The sequence below is a fragment of the Peromyscus maniculatus genome, chromosome 3 (genome assembly GCF_049852395.1).
Source record: "Peromyscus maniculatus bairdii isolate BWxNUB_F1_BW_parent chromosome 3, HU_Pman_BW_mat_3.1, whole genome shotgun sequence".
Classification (NCBI taxonomy): domain Eukaryota; kingdom Metazoa; phylum Chordata; class Mammalia; order Rodentia; family Cricetidae; genus Peromyscus; species Peromyscus maniculatus.
This window is the reverse complement of record NC_134854.1, coordinates 35,266,384-35,281,966: the sequence shown is the minus strand read 5'-3', so window position 1 is coordinate 35,281,966 and position 15,583 is coordinate 35,266,384.

The following is a 15,583-nucleotide window of genomic DNA, read 5'->3' as shown; positions in this document are numbered from 1 at the left end:
AATGTTCTAATTAATATGCCACTTTTGGTTAACATACAAGACAATTTTCATTTAAGATGGAGGAGAACTTGCTATGCCCTCTTTCTCTCCTGTTCAGACATTAGCATCTATCAATTACTTACCTTCCTTGGTATTTGGGAAGAAACATATCAATATTATACAGCATAGGATCACTGTATTTTACATATAAGTGATTTATCAGTTCCATGTACTGAAGACTTAAGCTCTTCAAATAGGTTGCCCAGAGCAAGCCATTTGGGTGGGAAGGTAGAGAAGTATGCAGAGAAAAATGCCTTGGGGGTGCATCCAAGTTCTATCTCCAATACTAAACTAATGAAGTTTCTGCTTACTTTTATAAGTAAATTTTACACTGGTAAAGACTCCAAAGATATTTAGGATATGAATATGTTAGCTGTTATGTTTATTTTCAAAAAAAAAATTACTAGAATTTGTTCACAAAAACATGTTGGGCACACATACATGGACTCACACCTATTTGACTTAAGTCTAATGGCATTCTAGTGAGTAGTAGAGGGACTTGTTCTAATGTCTAGAAAATACCAAGGCATATAGAAGTATGGTAATAATACTAAGGCATATAATATAAATATGCACAAATTAAAATATGCACCTCAAATTCAGTGTTGTCCATAATAGAAAGTTATTGAAGTATATGTATATATTTAGGATAGAAAGATATGTAAGACATAGTGATGTTTCCCATTAACTTAAAAGTCTTAGTGAAACATCAGGAATCTGCCTCATATCAACAACCTAACTGAATGCCAAAGGACTCACATCACTTTGTGTTAAATAAAGCAGGGATATGACTTACCTTCTTTTTTTATTTTGTTTTATTTTATTTTACAATACAATTCAGTTCTACATATCAGCCACAGATTCCCTTGTTCTCCCCCCTCCCGGCCCCCTCCCCCAACCCACCCCCCATTCCTACCTCCTCGAGAGCAAAGCCTCCCCCAAGGACTGAGATCAACCTGGTAGACTCAGTCCAGGTAGGTCAATCCCCTCCTCCCAGGCCGAGCCAAGCATCCCTGCATAAGCCCCATGTTTCAAACAGCCAACTCATGCAATGAGCACAGGACCCAGTCCCACTGCCTGGATGCCTCCCAAACAGATCAAGCCAATCAACTGTCTCACCCATTCAGAGGGTCTGATCCAGTTGGGGGCCCCTCAGCCATTGGTTCATAGTTCATGTGTTTCCATTCATTTGGCTATTTGTCCCTGTGCTTTATCCAACCTTGGTCTCAACAGTTCTCGCTCATATAAACCCTCCTCTTTCTCGCTAATTGGACTCCTGGAGCTCCACCCGGGGCCTAGCTGTGGATCTCTGCATCCAGATCCCTCAGTCATTGGATGGGGTTTCTAGCACGACAATTAGCGTGTTTGGCCATCCCATCACCAGAGTAGGTCAGTTCCAGCTGTCTCTCGGCCATTGCCAGCAGTCTATTGTAGGGGTATCTTTGTGGATTTCTGTGGGCCTCTCTAGCACTTTGCTTCTTCCTATTCTCATGTGGTCTTCATTTACCATGGTCTCTTATTCCTTGTTCTTCCTCTCTGTTCTTGATCCAGCTGGGATCTCCCGCTCCCACAGGCTCTCTTTCCCTCAACCCTCGCCCTTCATTACCCTCACTCACGTCCAGGTTGTTCATGTAGATCTCATCCATTTCTCTGTCATTGGGCAATCCCTGTGTCTTTCTTAGGGTCCTGTTTTCTAGGTAGCCTCCCTGGCGTTGTGAGTAGTAGTCTAGTCATCTTTGTTTTACATCTAGTATCCTCCTATGAGTGAGTACATACCATGTTTGTCTTTCTGAGTCTGGGTTACCTCACTCAGGATGATTTTTTTTTCTAGATCCATCCATTTGCCTGCAAATATCACGATCCCTGACTTCAAGCTCTACTATAGAGCTACAGTAATAGAAACAGCTTGGTACTGGCATAAAAACTGACATGCGGACCAATGGAATCGAATTGAAGTCCCTGACATTAATGAACACCTATGAACATATAATTTTTGACAAAGAAGCCAAAAGTGTACAATGGAAAAAAGAAAGCATCTTCAACAAATGGGGCTGGCATAACTGGATATTAACATGTAGAAGGCTGCAAATAGATCCATATCTATCACCATGCACAAAACTTAAGTCCAAGTGGATCAAGGACCTCAACATAAATCCAGCTACTCTGAACCCTGCTAGAAGGGAAAATAGGAAGTAGTCTTGAACGCATTGGCATAGGAGATCACTTCCTAAATATAACACCAGTAACACAGACACTGAGAGATACAATCAATCACTGGGACCTCTTGAAACTGAGAAGCTTTTGTAGAGTAAAGGATACGGTCAACGAGGCAAAGCGACAGCCTACAGAATGGAAAAAGGTCTTCACCAACCCCACATCTGACAGAGGACTGATATCCAGAATATATAAAGAACTCAAGAAATTAGACATCAAAATGCCCAACAGTCCATTTAAGAAATGGGCTATAGAACTAAACAGAGAATTCTCAACAGAGGAAACTCAAATGGCTGAAAGACATTTAAGGAATTGCTCAACATCCCTAATCATCAGGGAAATGCAAATCAAAACAACTCTGAGATACCACCTTATGCCTGTCAGAATGGCTAAGATCAAAAACACTGAAGACACCTTATGCTGGAGAGGATGTGGAGCAAGGGGAACTCTCCTCCACTGCTGGTGGGAATGCAAACTTGTACAGCCACTTTGGAAATCAATATGATGCTTTCTTAGAAAATTGGGAATCAATTTCCCCCAAGATCCAGCTATACCACTTTTGGGCATATACCCAAGGAATGCTCAATCATACCACAAGAGCACTTGCTCAGCTATGTTCATATCAGCATTGTTTCTAATAGCCAGAACCTGGAAACAACCTAGATGCCCTTCAACTGAAGAATGAATAAATAAAATGTGGTACATATACACAATGGAATACTACTCAGCAGAGAAAAACAATGACTTACCTTCTAATATTAGCTTTAAGAAATTTGGAGAAATTCTGCTTCCCTAGACTTACTTGGCTCTCATTTTCAGGTTAGTGGGATGAGTTGGTTACTCTTATATTGTAAATTGTAAAAGAAGAAAGAGAGCCCAGCAATTCTAAATCCAACATTCCATGTCAGAGAATATTGCAAGCATAACTCAGAAAAAATAATTCCAAGGTTGTGTTTAAAGGTAAGGTTGATGAGAATACAAATCTTACACGAGGCTGTCTTTGTGAAGAGCTAGGAAGGTCAAAGGGGAAAAGAGATTCTAGATGAACTGGAGAACATGGAAAGATCAGAGACAGCATTGCAGGGTCTATTTAAGAGGTAGTGAATACACCAGGGTGACTGTGATGAATTTGGTGTGCATGTGTTCTACAGAGCCCATGTACTAGTACATGAGATTTACATTTGTTTCACTGACAGTGAATTTTGTAAGTCCAGAGATTTGGCTGATGTAGATGAGGCCTAAGTTCTAGTTTGCTTCTGACTGATGTTGTAGCCATTGGAAAGCTATGTGCTTTGTCTTAAGTTTGTTTCCTCACTGATGAAACAAGCAGGTTGGAATAAGTGATAAGTGATACAAACCTATCAAAATGCATTTCTTTCTTTCTTTTTCTTTCTTTTTCTTTCTTTCTTTCTTTCTTTCTTTTTTTTAAGGGGATAGGATGACTATAGGAACTTTGGGTCAGAAAAGTGGAACTCAGGACAGTATTTGGGTACTGACCTCAGAGTACCTGGCTCCGGGGTGTTCTAGAAGAAAGACTTTTAAAAGTAAAGAAATCCAAAATCCATCAGTAAAAAAAATTTATACAAGGTTATTGCTGTGGTTTGAGGGTGAATGTTCTCCACAGATTCCTAGGCTTAAATACTCTGTTCCCAGCCGCTGGTCCCATCGTAGAAGGTCATAGGACCTTTAGGAGGTAGGGCTTGGTTGCAAGAAGTGGATCCTGAGAGCCAGAGACTTCACGATGGTATGGTTTGGGTGTAGCCTGGTCCTGCTTCCTGCTTGGCCTCTCTGCTTCCTAATCGGAGGAAAGTGACAAGCCCGACCTTGCTTCCTGCAGGCCTGGATAGGACTGCTCTCAGCCGCAACTTCCCACTGTAATGGACTTCACACCCAGAACCAGAAGCCATGATAAATCCTTACTCCCTTAACTTGATTCTCTTGGGTATGTTATCACAACAGTGAGGAAATTAACTAACAAAACGATGACCAGAGGGAAGAAAGAACAGTTGGAACAAACAACCACCTTTCTCAAAGAGGCGTGTTCAGGGAAGAGTGGAGTCTCTGTCAGAGAAACTTTTATTTTGGCTTCAGGAAATATTAAGCAACTCCTTAAATGATAATTATTTCTTTGAGAATTGTTCAGCATGTCTTTTATTTCAAGAACCATTGTATGTGCTTTCTGAGTGGAACTGAATTCTTTAACAATTCTAAGGTATATGTAACACTCCTACATTTGGTAAATGATAAAACAGAAGTAAAACATATAGATAAATTACCAGTGATCACACTAAAATAAGGGTTTACAGACACATCTTTTTAATCACTTAACTAGTCTTTCTCTTGTGTCTCCTTAATCTTTTGCATATGTGGAATGACAATATAATGTAAGTAACAATTGGAGTACAGTTCACATTGGTAGACTAAATTTGTGACATGATTTAATGTCTAGGAACACAGATTGGAACAAATATAGGTTGAAAATGAAATACAAAATCTTAAGTTTAGCATGGCTGTGCCCTGAATTTCTGTCTTCAATAGAACTGGGAAAACCATAACATGAACTGAATGCTTGCTACTTGCTAAAGCAGTGCAGTATCAGGAATGCATGTCTTTGCCTTCCTGAAGTCAGGAGCAGTACACACCACCAATGCAACCATTGACCTGCAAATGCTGAAAAAAAAAGAAAGGAAGGGGGAAGGAGAGAGAGGGAGGGAGGGAGGGAGGGAGGGAGGGAGGGAGGGAGGGAGGGAGGCTAGGAAGCTCCATTGTATAAAAGCATCAAGGAAGCTGAAGCAGAGGACATTTGACAAAACACAGATTTTATTCCTCATTATGCTTTTGCTAGTTCAAAGAGCTGTGTGTGTTAGAGAGCTATGAGGAAATCCTGAGAAACTGAAAGGATTGTGTGTTAATCTTAAGGTCAAATGCGTTTTAATTTAATATCAAACAAACACAATTCTTAAATTAAGAGCCATCAGAGGAGTTTTTCATAGTCAATACTTGGAGACAGATGCATTAAAGATTTTTTAGTATCTAAAAACCTGCAGATGGATTAAGAAAGTAATATTCATCATTATTTAGAGGAACGAGATGATGTTACTACAAGACAGAAGTTGCCTTTTGTATTTGAAAAGAGCTGTTGAGTTAGGTGGTTTTGTGTATGCTTGTGTGTGTGTGTGTGGTGTTTACAGAAAATACTTCACTTTTCTCTTATCATTTATGTTCATATTGCTGATATTGCATTAAATGCTGTATTTTTCATATTATTTTTTATAGTTTATTTCATTTTACTGCTGGAGCTAGAACACAGGGTATACCAGAAAAACATTCAGTTAATCAGCTACCCCTCCCTTTAAATTAATGGCTATTACATCACTATAGGGAAAAAGAGACTTTCAGTGATTGTGTGACATAGCTATTGAAACTCCCATTCAAAATGTGCCCTAAAAACTCTGTCAGAACCAAAATGCCACACCACCTCACTCTCTGACTCATGTAAGTGTCTGCGTCCACCATGTAGATTGCTTTCATGGGAGTTAAGATTCCCAAGAGCAATGGAGAGCAAAATGTCTGAACAGATCATGAGATCATGAGTAACTTTTTTTTTTTTTTTTTTGTTTGTTTGTTTTTTGAGACAGGGTTTCTCTGTGTAGCTTTGTGCCTTTCCTGGAGCTCACTTGGTAGACCAGGCTGGCCTCGAACTCACAGAGATCCGCCTGGCTCTGCCTCCCGAGTGCTGGGATTAAAGGTGTGCGCCACCACCGCCCGGCTAGATCATGAGTAACTTTTAAACTTTTCTATGGATACACTTCTTTCAGAAGATAATCTCCAAATCTCACATGGTATTCTGGGTAAGGGGAGAGAGGCTCATGCATTCACAGTGCCTCTCCCCCAAACTGACTAGAGAATGACATCCTGAAAGAACTACCACCTCATATTGCATCTGCCCTGTGTCCTCCTCCTCCTCCCCCTCCCTCTGTAGTATCTTCCTTCCGTCTCCTGGCTCAGTGCCTAGGCTGGCTTCTCTGATTAGTAGTCCTGTCTCAATCTTTCAGATAAGATGCATCCTTTCAAAATACGAGGTTCTGCGTAGGGAGCACTGATGACCTGGTAAACAACATGTAATAATGTTTGTATTTTCTAATAAAGTTTTGGATATTCTAACCATTTAAATAAGATGTAATTAAAGGGAAATATACAATTCGTCTCTACTTATAGTGCATTATTTGGTTCATTTTACCACCATATAAACTTTTGCAACCATTACTTTAGTTAGAATCTCAAACATCTCTACAACTCAGAAGTTTCCTTGTGGCATTTGTGGTATGTTCCCCTTCCCCATCTCCCATCCCCAGGCAACCACTTGCTCTCAGTTATTATAATTCTGTTTGCAATATGGAGACTTTATAAATGAATTCATACAGAATGTAGAACTTATATAAATATCGACAGGCAGATGAAAAGATATTAACTCAATACACATAAATATTTGCACACATAAAAGAAATTATATTATAATACATTGACATAAAGTAATACTGCACAGTGATACACAAAATAAATTTTTGTCTATTTTTTATAGTTTTTTTTATAACAATATGCATAGATCTGACTTTCAGTCTAAAAAATTTCATATTGTTAAGGCCTCTCCTCTGTCCTTAAGTCAGTTCTTAGTGCCACAGAGGGGAGAGCAAAAGCAGGTCTTAGCTTATGCTAATCATGTAGTTTTTACTTCCTACATATGTATCCAAAATATATCAAGTGTATTATACAGTAGAGGAAGACAAAGAACAAACATTGGAAGCCACTATCCCCGTCTTCCTTCCTTCAGGGAACATAAGGATGGCAGAGCACATGGCAATCCATTGTGTTTCACAGTATACTGTTATTCAAACCGCAGTCCTCAGTCTTGACTCAGAGTTAACTGTAGATAATGACAACATGCCAATATCCACTGTCTATACGTCTGTTCTTCCCAAACGGTAGAACCCTTATGAGTATCAGATAAGATACCCTCTGGAGATAAAGATTTACTTGAACTTCTAGTGCTATATACAGACCCAGCAAACCTGACCACCAGGGGGCGCCTTCCTGAAGGTTAAAGGGTTTCAGAGTTGATTCCCACTGAATCACTGAAACATAGGAGCTAGGCAGTATGTAAGTAACAGTTAAAGAAATAAGGACCCGTGGGTTTTAAAACAGCAAGTGGGAGTCAGTGGGAGAGTCTAAGGGAGGAAAGTGAAGGGGGGGTGTAATTATATTACATCAGAAATTAAAAATGTAAAAACTATTAAGGAAGGAGTACTGAGGCTCTAGCTTAGTGTTAGGGCATTTGCCTTACGTTCATGACACAGGAGGAGGAGGAAGAGAAGGGGAAGGAAGGGAGAGTGGAGGGGGGAAGAGGGAAGTGGGGTAAAGGGAGAGGGGGAGGTGCGGAAGGAAAGACAAACTTGGGGGACTGTGTAGATTGCTCAGTGGGTAGAGGTGCCTGCCTGCTGGCTCAAGGGCCAGAGTTTGATCGCCAGAGTGTACCTGGTGTCAAGAGAGGACCGAATCTCAAATCTGCCCTCCACATGCACCCCCCTCAAACACACACAAGTAAAAAGATAAGGGGTGGATAAAACACAATATTCAGTTTTCATTTCCCTACAGACTAATTTCTTTAATGACTTCATTATTTTATAAGCTTTTTAAATCTCAGACATCTACTCACTGTATATTCAACCATGAGCTCTCTGTTGGTCATTCTGAATAAAACATCAGATCTTGATTATGGATTATGGAATGATCTGTTTGTCTGGGTGCTTCCAACTAGCCCATGAATCCCATGATCTTTATCAGTTCTCATGAATCACAGTTGTCTTCTCTTCTAACATTTACAAACTGTTTGCCTCTCTACATTTCCCGTTCTCTCCATTTGAATTCTGTCTTGCTTGGTTCCAATAAACAATTCTGCATTTGATGCTATTCTTGGTTGTCAGCATGACCACATCTGGAAATAACTAAAACATAAAGGACTGGACACACCTATGATGGATTTTCTTTTCTAAGTTAAATCATTTGAAGTAGGAAGTCTCACTTCTAATCTATATCTTTGAGGTGGGAAGATAAACCTTCAATTCGGGTCCTTGGAGGTGGGCAGACCACACCTTCTGCTGGCATCTTATATAAAGAACATGGAAGAAGGAAGCTCTCTCTTTTCCTGCTTGCTCTCACCCTCAAAAGAAAGTCCATTTCTTCATGGACATTAGAGCCTACTTCTTTGGGATTCCCTATACTAAAGACCAGCAGAGACATCCAGCCTCGTGGACTAAAAAACTGCCATATTCTTGGACCTTCCATTCATAGGCAGCCATTGTTGTATTAGCTGGACAACAGCCTGCAAATCATTCACACACACACACACACACACACACACACACACGTATGTATGTATATATATATATGTATATATATATACACACACACACATGTATATATATATATATATATATACACACACAGACACACACACGAATATATGTATATACATACATACATACATACATACATATGTATATATTCATTTTTTTGGGACAGGGTTTCTCTGTGTAGTTTTGGTGCCTGTTCTGGATCTCGCTCTGTAGACCAGGCTGGCCTCGAACTCACAGAGATCCACCTGGCTCTGCCTCCTGGTGCTGGGATTAAAGGCATGTGCCACCACTGCCCGGATATGTTCAGTTTATAAGTTCTGTTATTCTAAAGAACCCTGACTAACACACTGCACGTTTCTGTTACTCTAAAGAACCCTGACTAACACACTGCACGTTTCTGTTACTCTAAAGAACCCTGACTAACACACTGCACGTTTCTGTTACTCTAAAGAACCCCGACTAACACACTGCACATTTGTTTCTCAAGCTGAAAATATGTCACACTTTAGCATATTGCACAACCCAAGTTACCCAGGGCTCCTGCCCTCAGCCAAACCTCCACATCTGCATGCATCTCATAATTCTTTTCTCTGTATTTCTGTCTGTTCTATATGTTTTATAATTAGCCACATTCTCTCGATTACAAAAACAAAGTCTGTGGTATTAATTAAAAGCAATCTTTTTTTGGTTCATCCGGATTAGCATATGACAAATCAAAACATCAGAAAGAACAGAACTGGAATGTCTCTGCACACGTGTGTGATCATTTTTTATTTGTGCTCTAGCAAATAAAGCTTGCCTGAAAAATTAGAAGGAGGAGCTAGCCACTAGTTAACCATAGAGGTCTGGAGGGCTGTACAGACAGACAGGAAGTGATAAGGCAGGGTGGAGAGAGGAGCTTGTTCTCTTTCCGCAAGAACAGATGTTGCTATTTTTCGGATATTTCAAGATGGAATCAAGAAAGAAGGGAAAAGAAAAAATGCGCTTTCAAAAGAAGAGAAAGCAGAGTAAATTTGGGGGTATTTGGGGGAAGAAAGTAGGCTAGAAAAAGCAAGCACATCGTTTTTGAAAAAAAAGAAAGAAAAAGTCAAAATTCAAGTGCAATAACTCTGCCAGGTCTCCCGTACCTCCCACCATGGCCACCAGCACATGCATGCTGTGGGACGGTCTGTATGTCAAATTGCTCTCATTGGTCAATAAATAAAACACTGGTTGGCCAGTGGCCAGGCAGGAAGTAGGTGGGACAAGGAGAGAGGAGAATTCTGGGAAGTGGAAGGCTGATGCGGAGAGACACTGCAGCCGCTGCCATGACCAGCAGCATGTGAAGATGCCGGTAAGCCACCAGCCACGTGGCAAGGTATAGATTTATGGAAATGGATTAATTTAAGCTATAAGAACAGTTAGCAAGAAGCCTGCCACGACCATACAGTTTGTAAGCAATATAAGTCTCTGTGTTTACTTGGTTGGGTCTGAGCGGCTGTGGGACTGGCGGGTGACAAAGATTTGTCCTGACTGTGGGCAAGGCAGGAAAACTCTAGCGACACATGCAGCCAGTCAGAAGCAGTTTGTTTGAATGGTAGAAACCAACGTACTCAAGCAACATTAAAGACAAGAAGGCCATCAAACTGATTCCAAATGGAGAACACAGACATACTCCTATAACCCACCATATAATTTGGGGTTGCTAGCATATGGTCCCAGGTCCCCATTTATGGTTCTCAACCTGAATAATGATGGGTAAGTGTACAATTACAAGCAGCTCATAGACAAGAAGGCCTCGGAGATCAGTCCTGTACTAGTCTCCTCAGTGACTAAGGAATAACTACAGGCATAAAACTTCAAGGGCTTTGATTTTTAATGAATTTATTATTATTTGTCTGTCTCTACACATATGTGCCATGTGCATATATGGAATTCACAGGACAGCTCTCAGGAGAGGATGTTTGCCTTCAACCTTGCTGAGGCAGGACCTTTGGTTTGTTTTGCAGTGATACCCCAGGCCAGGTGGCCTACCAATCCTGTCTGGGTCTCCTCTGCCTTGCCTTGTTGGTGGAGTGCTAACATTACAGACATGTGTGATTGAGTATGTTTTTTATGTGGGTTCTGAGGATCAAATTATGTCATTATGTCTTGTGAAACAATCTCTTTTAACCCTTGAGCCCTTTCCCCAGCTTAAGGTACTGTGTGTGTGTGTGTGTGTGTGTGTGTGTGTGTGATACTTAATCTAAGAATAGAAATATTAAATGAGATATTCACAGCTTCCAAGGAAATAGGTTAAGAAACTATATCTAATGGATTTTAGAGACGGCTAAGTCTCCCTTTCAGAAGCTGTGTCTCACTCCCAACTTGAACTAGCAGCTTTTCTGTGATGCAGTAAAGAGCAGCAATAATTTATAATTTCTAAGCTCAGTGACCAAAAATTGGTCATTATACTTCCTGCTCAGTGTCACACCAGCTGGAAATCAAGGTTGCAAACCACACTTAGTTCTTATTCAGGGCCTAGTATTCCCTTTCAAATGTCAACTTTGTTCCCCTTTTTCTTCTTCTTTTTTTAAATACAAAGGCAAACTTGCTATGTAGGCCAGGCTGGCCATGGACTTCTATGCCTCCCTTGAACTTTCAGTCCTCCCGCAGACTTCCAGGTGCAGGAATTGTAGGCATGAAGCACCACACTGGCACATGCTAGTGGTTTTGCGCAGGATTCGGTCTGCATGTCCTGTGACTCTAGCTTATCACCCACCCCAGCTTTGTGCTCTAGTCTACTTTTGCTTCGTGTTTTTTGGTTTTTGTTTTTGTTTCTTTGTTTGCTTGCTTGCTTGCTTATTTGGGGGCTTCCTTCAAGACCTTTGCCTTATCCTTTACTTCCTGAAGTTCAAGGCTGGCATGCCCAAGTGTGGATTTTTGCTCTCCGTCCTGTGTGCTCTTCTCAATGCTGAGTGTTCCGTGATCTGGTTTCAAAGGGCTGTCTTCTTCTCCATCTGTTTCCCGTGTGTGTGGCATACCCTTTGCAGCTGCGCCATAACTCATGCACGTTCTGCTTTTATTTTCAGTCTTTGTTCTACTGTTATTTCACATTAGTTTGCATCAGCATGTTCTAAAGCTCAAAGATTTCCTCAGTTATATCTAGTCCACTAAATCTAGATTTTTAACCACAGAATTTTTCTTTTTATTGCTTCTAGAATTTCCATGTTTCTGCTTACACTGCCCATCTGTTTTTACATCCTGTCTACTTTTTCCAGCCCTCTGAATATGACTCATAGTTCTTTTTTTTCTGTCCTAGCCTGATAATTGTGATATCTCTGCAGTGTTTGAACCTGCTTCTGATGCTCATCAGTCACTCCAACTATGATGGTTTTGTGTTCTGTTTTCCTGCTTTTCAATATTCTTTTTAATGTGTTTTTGGTAAGTGGGCATGATGTAACTTTGTAACTGGCTAAAAGGACGTGGGCTGAATAAGCTTTTAGTAATGTGATAGTAAGATGTGAGCGGAAGATAGGGGAGAGAGTGTTAAAAATGGGTGCTGCCTTTTCCCAGGTAGGATCTGAAAACAAACAAACAACTCTAATATTTAGGTGTTAGGAACAGATCTTTTTGAGAGAAGGAGGCTCAGATGAATTTGCGTAATGTTTATTTCCCCTCCTACATTCCAGAAAGATGGAAGTTTTCTCTAGTATTCACCATGAAAACACACAGAAGTGTAGAGATGCCCTTGTGATTAGGACCTCGAGAGGGTTTGACTCTCAGATGTGTTCTTCTGGAGCCACCAGAGCGCTGTCAGCTGCAGCTGGAAGTTTCACGCCCAGGGCTGGTTTCCGTGTAAGCTTTCTCTATGGCTTTCTGCCTTGACAAACTGGGTGTCTCTGCATTCCCTTGTCCAATACAGTTTTGAGGTAACAGTTGATTCTGTAACTTAACGTCAGTTCTCAGAAATATCCAAGAATGGTTGAAATGTCATGTTTTTACTCATTAGATCTGAGTGACCTTCCAGCCTGTTCAGGGTCAGCAATGGGACCTCTTTCAAAGCTGCTCTGTGCAGATTCTGTAATTCCATTTAGATCGTGTTTCCATAGTGACACTCTTGAAAACACTGTGCTTTATGTTTTCCTTGAGAAGTTACTAACACAGAAGCAAGTCTCAAAAGCCTGATGACATTTGTGTGTTTCCTAACTATCCAGGAAACAATTTTAGACTGCCACTTCTTAATTTCTGTTTTTAAATACATATGTTGTAATTATTTGAGGGTGATATACATGCATACAATGAATTTGATCATATTCATCTCCTAGGCCTTCCTCTAACTCATCCCAGATCTACCCATTTCTCTACATCCCACCCAAATTTCAACTTCCTATGTCCTTCTCTTCACTACTGAACCCAATTTGTGTGACAGATAATACTCACAAAGTTGGTGCTGTCCACTGGAGCATGGTCAGCCTACCAGGGGTCTTATCCGTAAGGAATACTAAATTTCTTTCCCCGAGAAGCCATCAATTGTCAATGGCTTCTCTGTGAGAGGTAGGGCCTTGAGAACCCTTCCTGCTGGAATGTTGTCAGCTTGATACTGGGCAGGCCTTGTACAGTCAACTACATATGTAAGTTCATGAATGCAGTGGCCATGTCATATCCAGAAGACACTGTTTCACTTTAGTTCTCCCCAACCTCTGGCTCTTTCAACATTTCCTTTCCTTCCACAATGGTCCCTGACCCTTGGGACCTGGAGAAGAATGTGATGTCAATGTCTTATTTGTGGCTGAACATTTCAGAAACACTTCAGATGTGAGTATATCAAATCTACTTCTTACTGACTTTCTTCTAACTCCTCCCATACCCTCATCCAATTTCATGTACTCTTTTTAAGCCCACTGAATCCATTCATTGCTGTCAGAATGTGCATGAGTGTAGGGCCATTCTCTGCATCATGGGCACAAGCAGTCAATGTAGAGAGAATAAGGTTCTATGGGGTGCTTAGCCCTAAATGGGGCATCTGCATCATGCCCTCAGCCCTCATGGCTCAAGGATCATTTCAGAAGAAGGGGGACGGAAAGGTTGTAAGACTAGGAATAATAGGAGGCTATTGTGAGACCATGTTTCCCACTTTCACACCTAAGACCTGACAAAGACCAAGCCAGCTCAAATTTCAGCATGGATGAGGATAGACTCTTGTAGTGAGGAAATACTGACAACTGATGGCTGCTGAGGGAAGGAGAGGTTTTCTTTAGAGGGTGTGGACCCAAGTTTGTCGGAGCTTCTTTTGTCTTACTTTATCTCTCTGGGAAATTGTTTCTGCCCTCACATTTTCTTGCCAATCTTTGTTTATGATTCACATTTTTGGTTTAGACTTCTCTGAGTTACAGAGTTTCCCACTGTCTCCTAGGCTTTGCTGAGGTACCTCCAAGGCCACTCAAATAGAACATGTTCACAATGCCATCCTGTAACCTCTCTTTCTCAAACTCTGTCCCCTTTTGTCATTCCCAGCAAGTATAGTGTCCCTGAAATTTCTTCACTATCTTATAGTGACAAGCTAACCATAAGTGTACACACGGGGCAAGCATTGGAAATGCTCCACATATTTGGCTGCCTTTTCATTCTCCATCTCTAGTGACCTGGTTCAAGTTATTACAATAACTATGGAGCATTCTTAATAGCTTCCCCCTCATCTGTACAAATATACTCTGTCTCCTCTTGCTCATTTTTCTACACTACAAAGTAGATGGCCAAAAGAGATCTTCTAAAATTTCAAACCATGTCATTCCATCCTATCACTTAACACAAGTTTACAAAATAAAGTGAAAAAAGCCCTGCCTGCATACTAAAGTACTGGGCACCATCTCACCTTGTCCTTTCAATCTCACCTCATGGTTCCCCTTCCTCTGCAACTCCTGGCTGTTTCTCTCCCCAGTGATTTTCTCACCTCAGAGGATTTGAACGTGTGACCATATCTTACTCTTTTCATCTCATTATTCCATCTTTTTTTTTGGGGGGGGGTGGGCGTTTTCAAGACAGGGTTTCTCTGTGTAGCTTTGCGCCTTTCCTAGAACTCACTTGGTAGTCCAGGCTCCCTCGAACTCACAGAGATCCGCCTGCCTCTGCCTCCTGAGTGCTGGGATTAAAGGCATACGCCAACACCACCTGGCTTCATTATTCCAACTTTATTCTCAGTTCCAGTTTATTTGTTAGAGGAAATCCTTCAGGTTTACTGAACTAGATCACTACTTAGGGTCTACAATCATATTGAATCTATGATTGTGTTTATAACATATCTGCATTTTGTATTTATTATAACATTTAAAAAAGTTTTTTCCCCTATGTCCTGGGAGTTTCAAGAAGGTAGAGTTTGTTAGTTATTTTTCTCTGACCACTTTAGCTTCCTTGTCAGACACAGTGTTTATCTGGTAGCAGATGAAGTATACACATTGACCAAATAAATGCACAGATGAATGACATAATGTACCAAGGTTAGAAATATTACTCCTATCCCTTCCTCCTAAAATATGCACCTTGTACCTTAAGTCCCATTCTGCACCAGACTAAGTATTTTGAAATAGACACATTTATTCACTCATTATTTCCTCAAGTGTTAAAATTTCAATATATGAAGTCTTTGGTTTATATCTAAGTAAACTACATGTATATGTAACTAAATATAAATAATGCAGCACAAATTATTGTGTTATTTATATGTTAAAAGCAGCACACACTTTCCACTATGTAATCACAAAAATCATAAACTTTGGAGGTTTTTAGAGCATCAAAATTCAAATTGGAACCCAATAACTTACATTTTTAAGTAATTATCTTTAGTGTCAGAAAGGCAAATTTGTAATGTCTAACTACTAACTTTCATTTCTTTATATCCTAATAGTTGGTAATAATAACATTCAAGGATCAGAAATTTGCATTACATTGTTAAATGAATG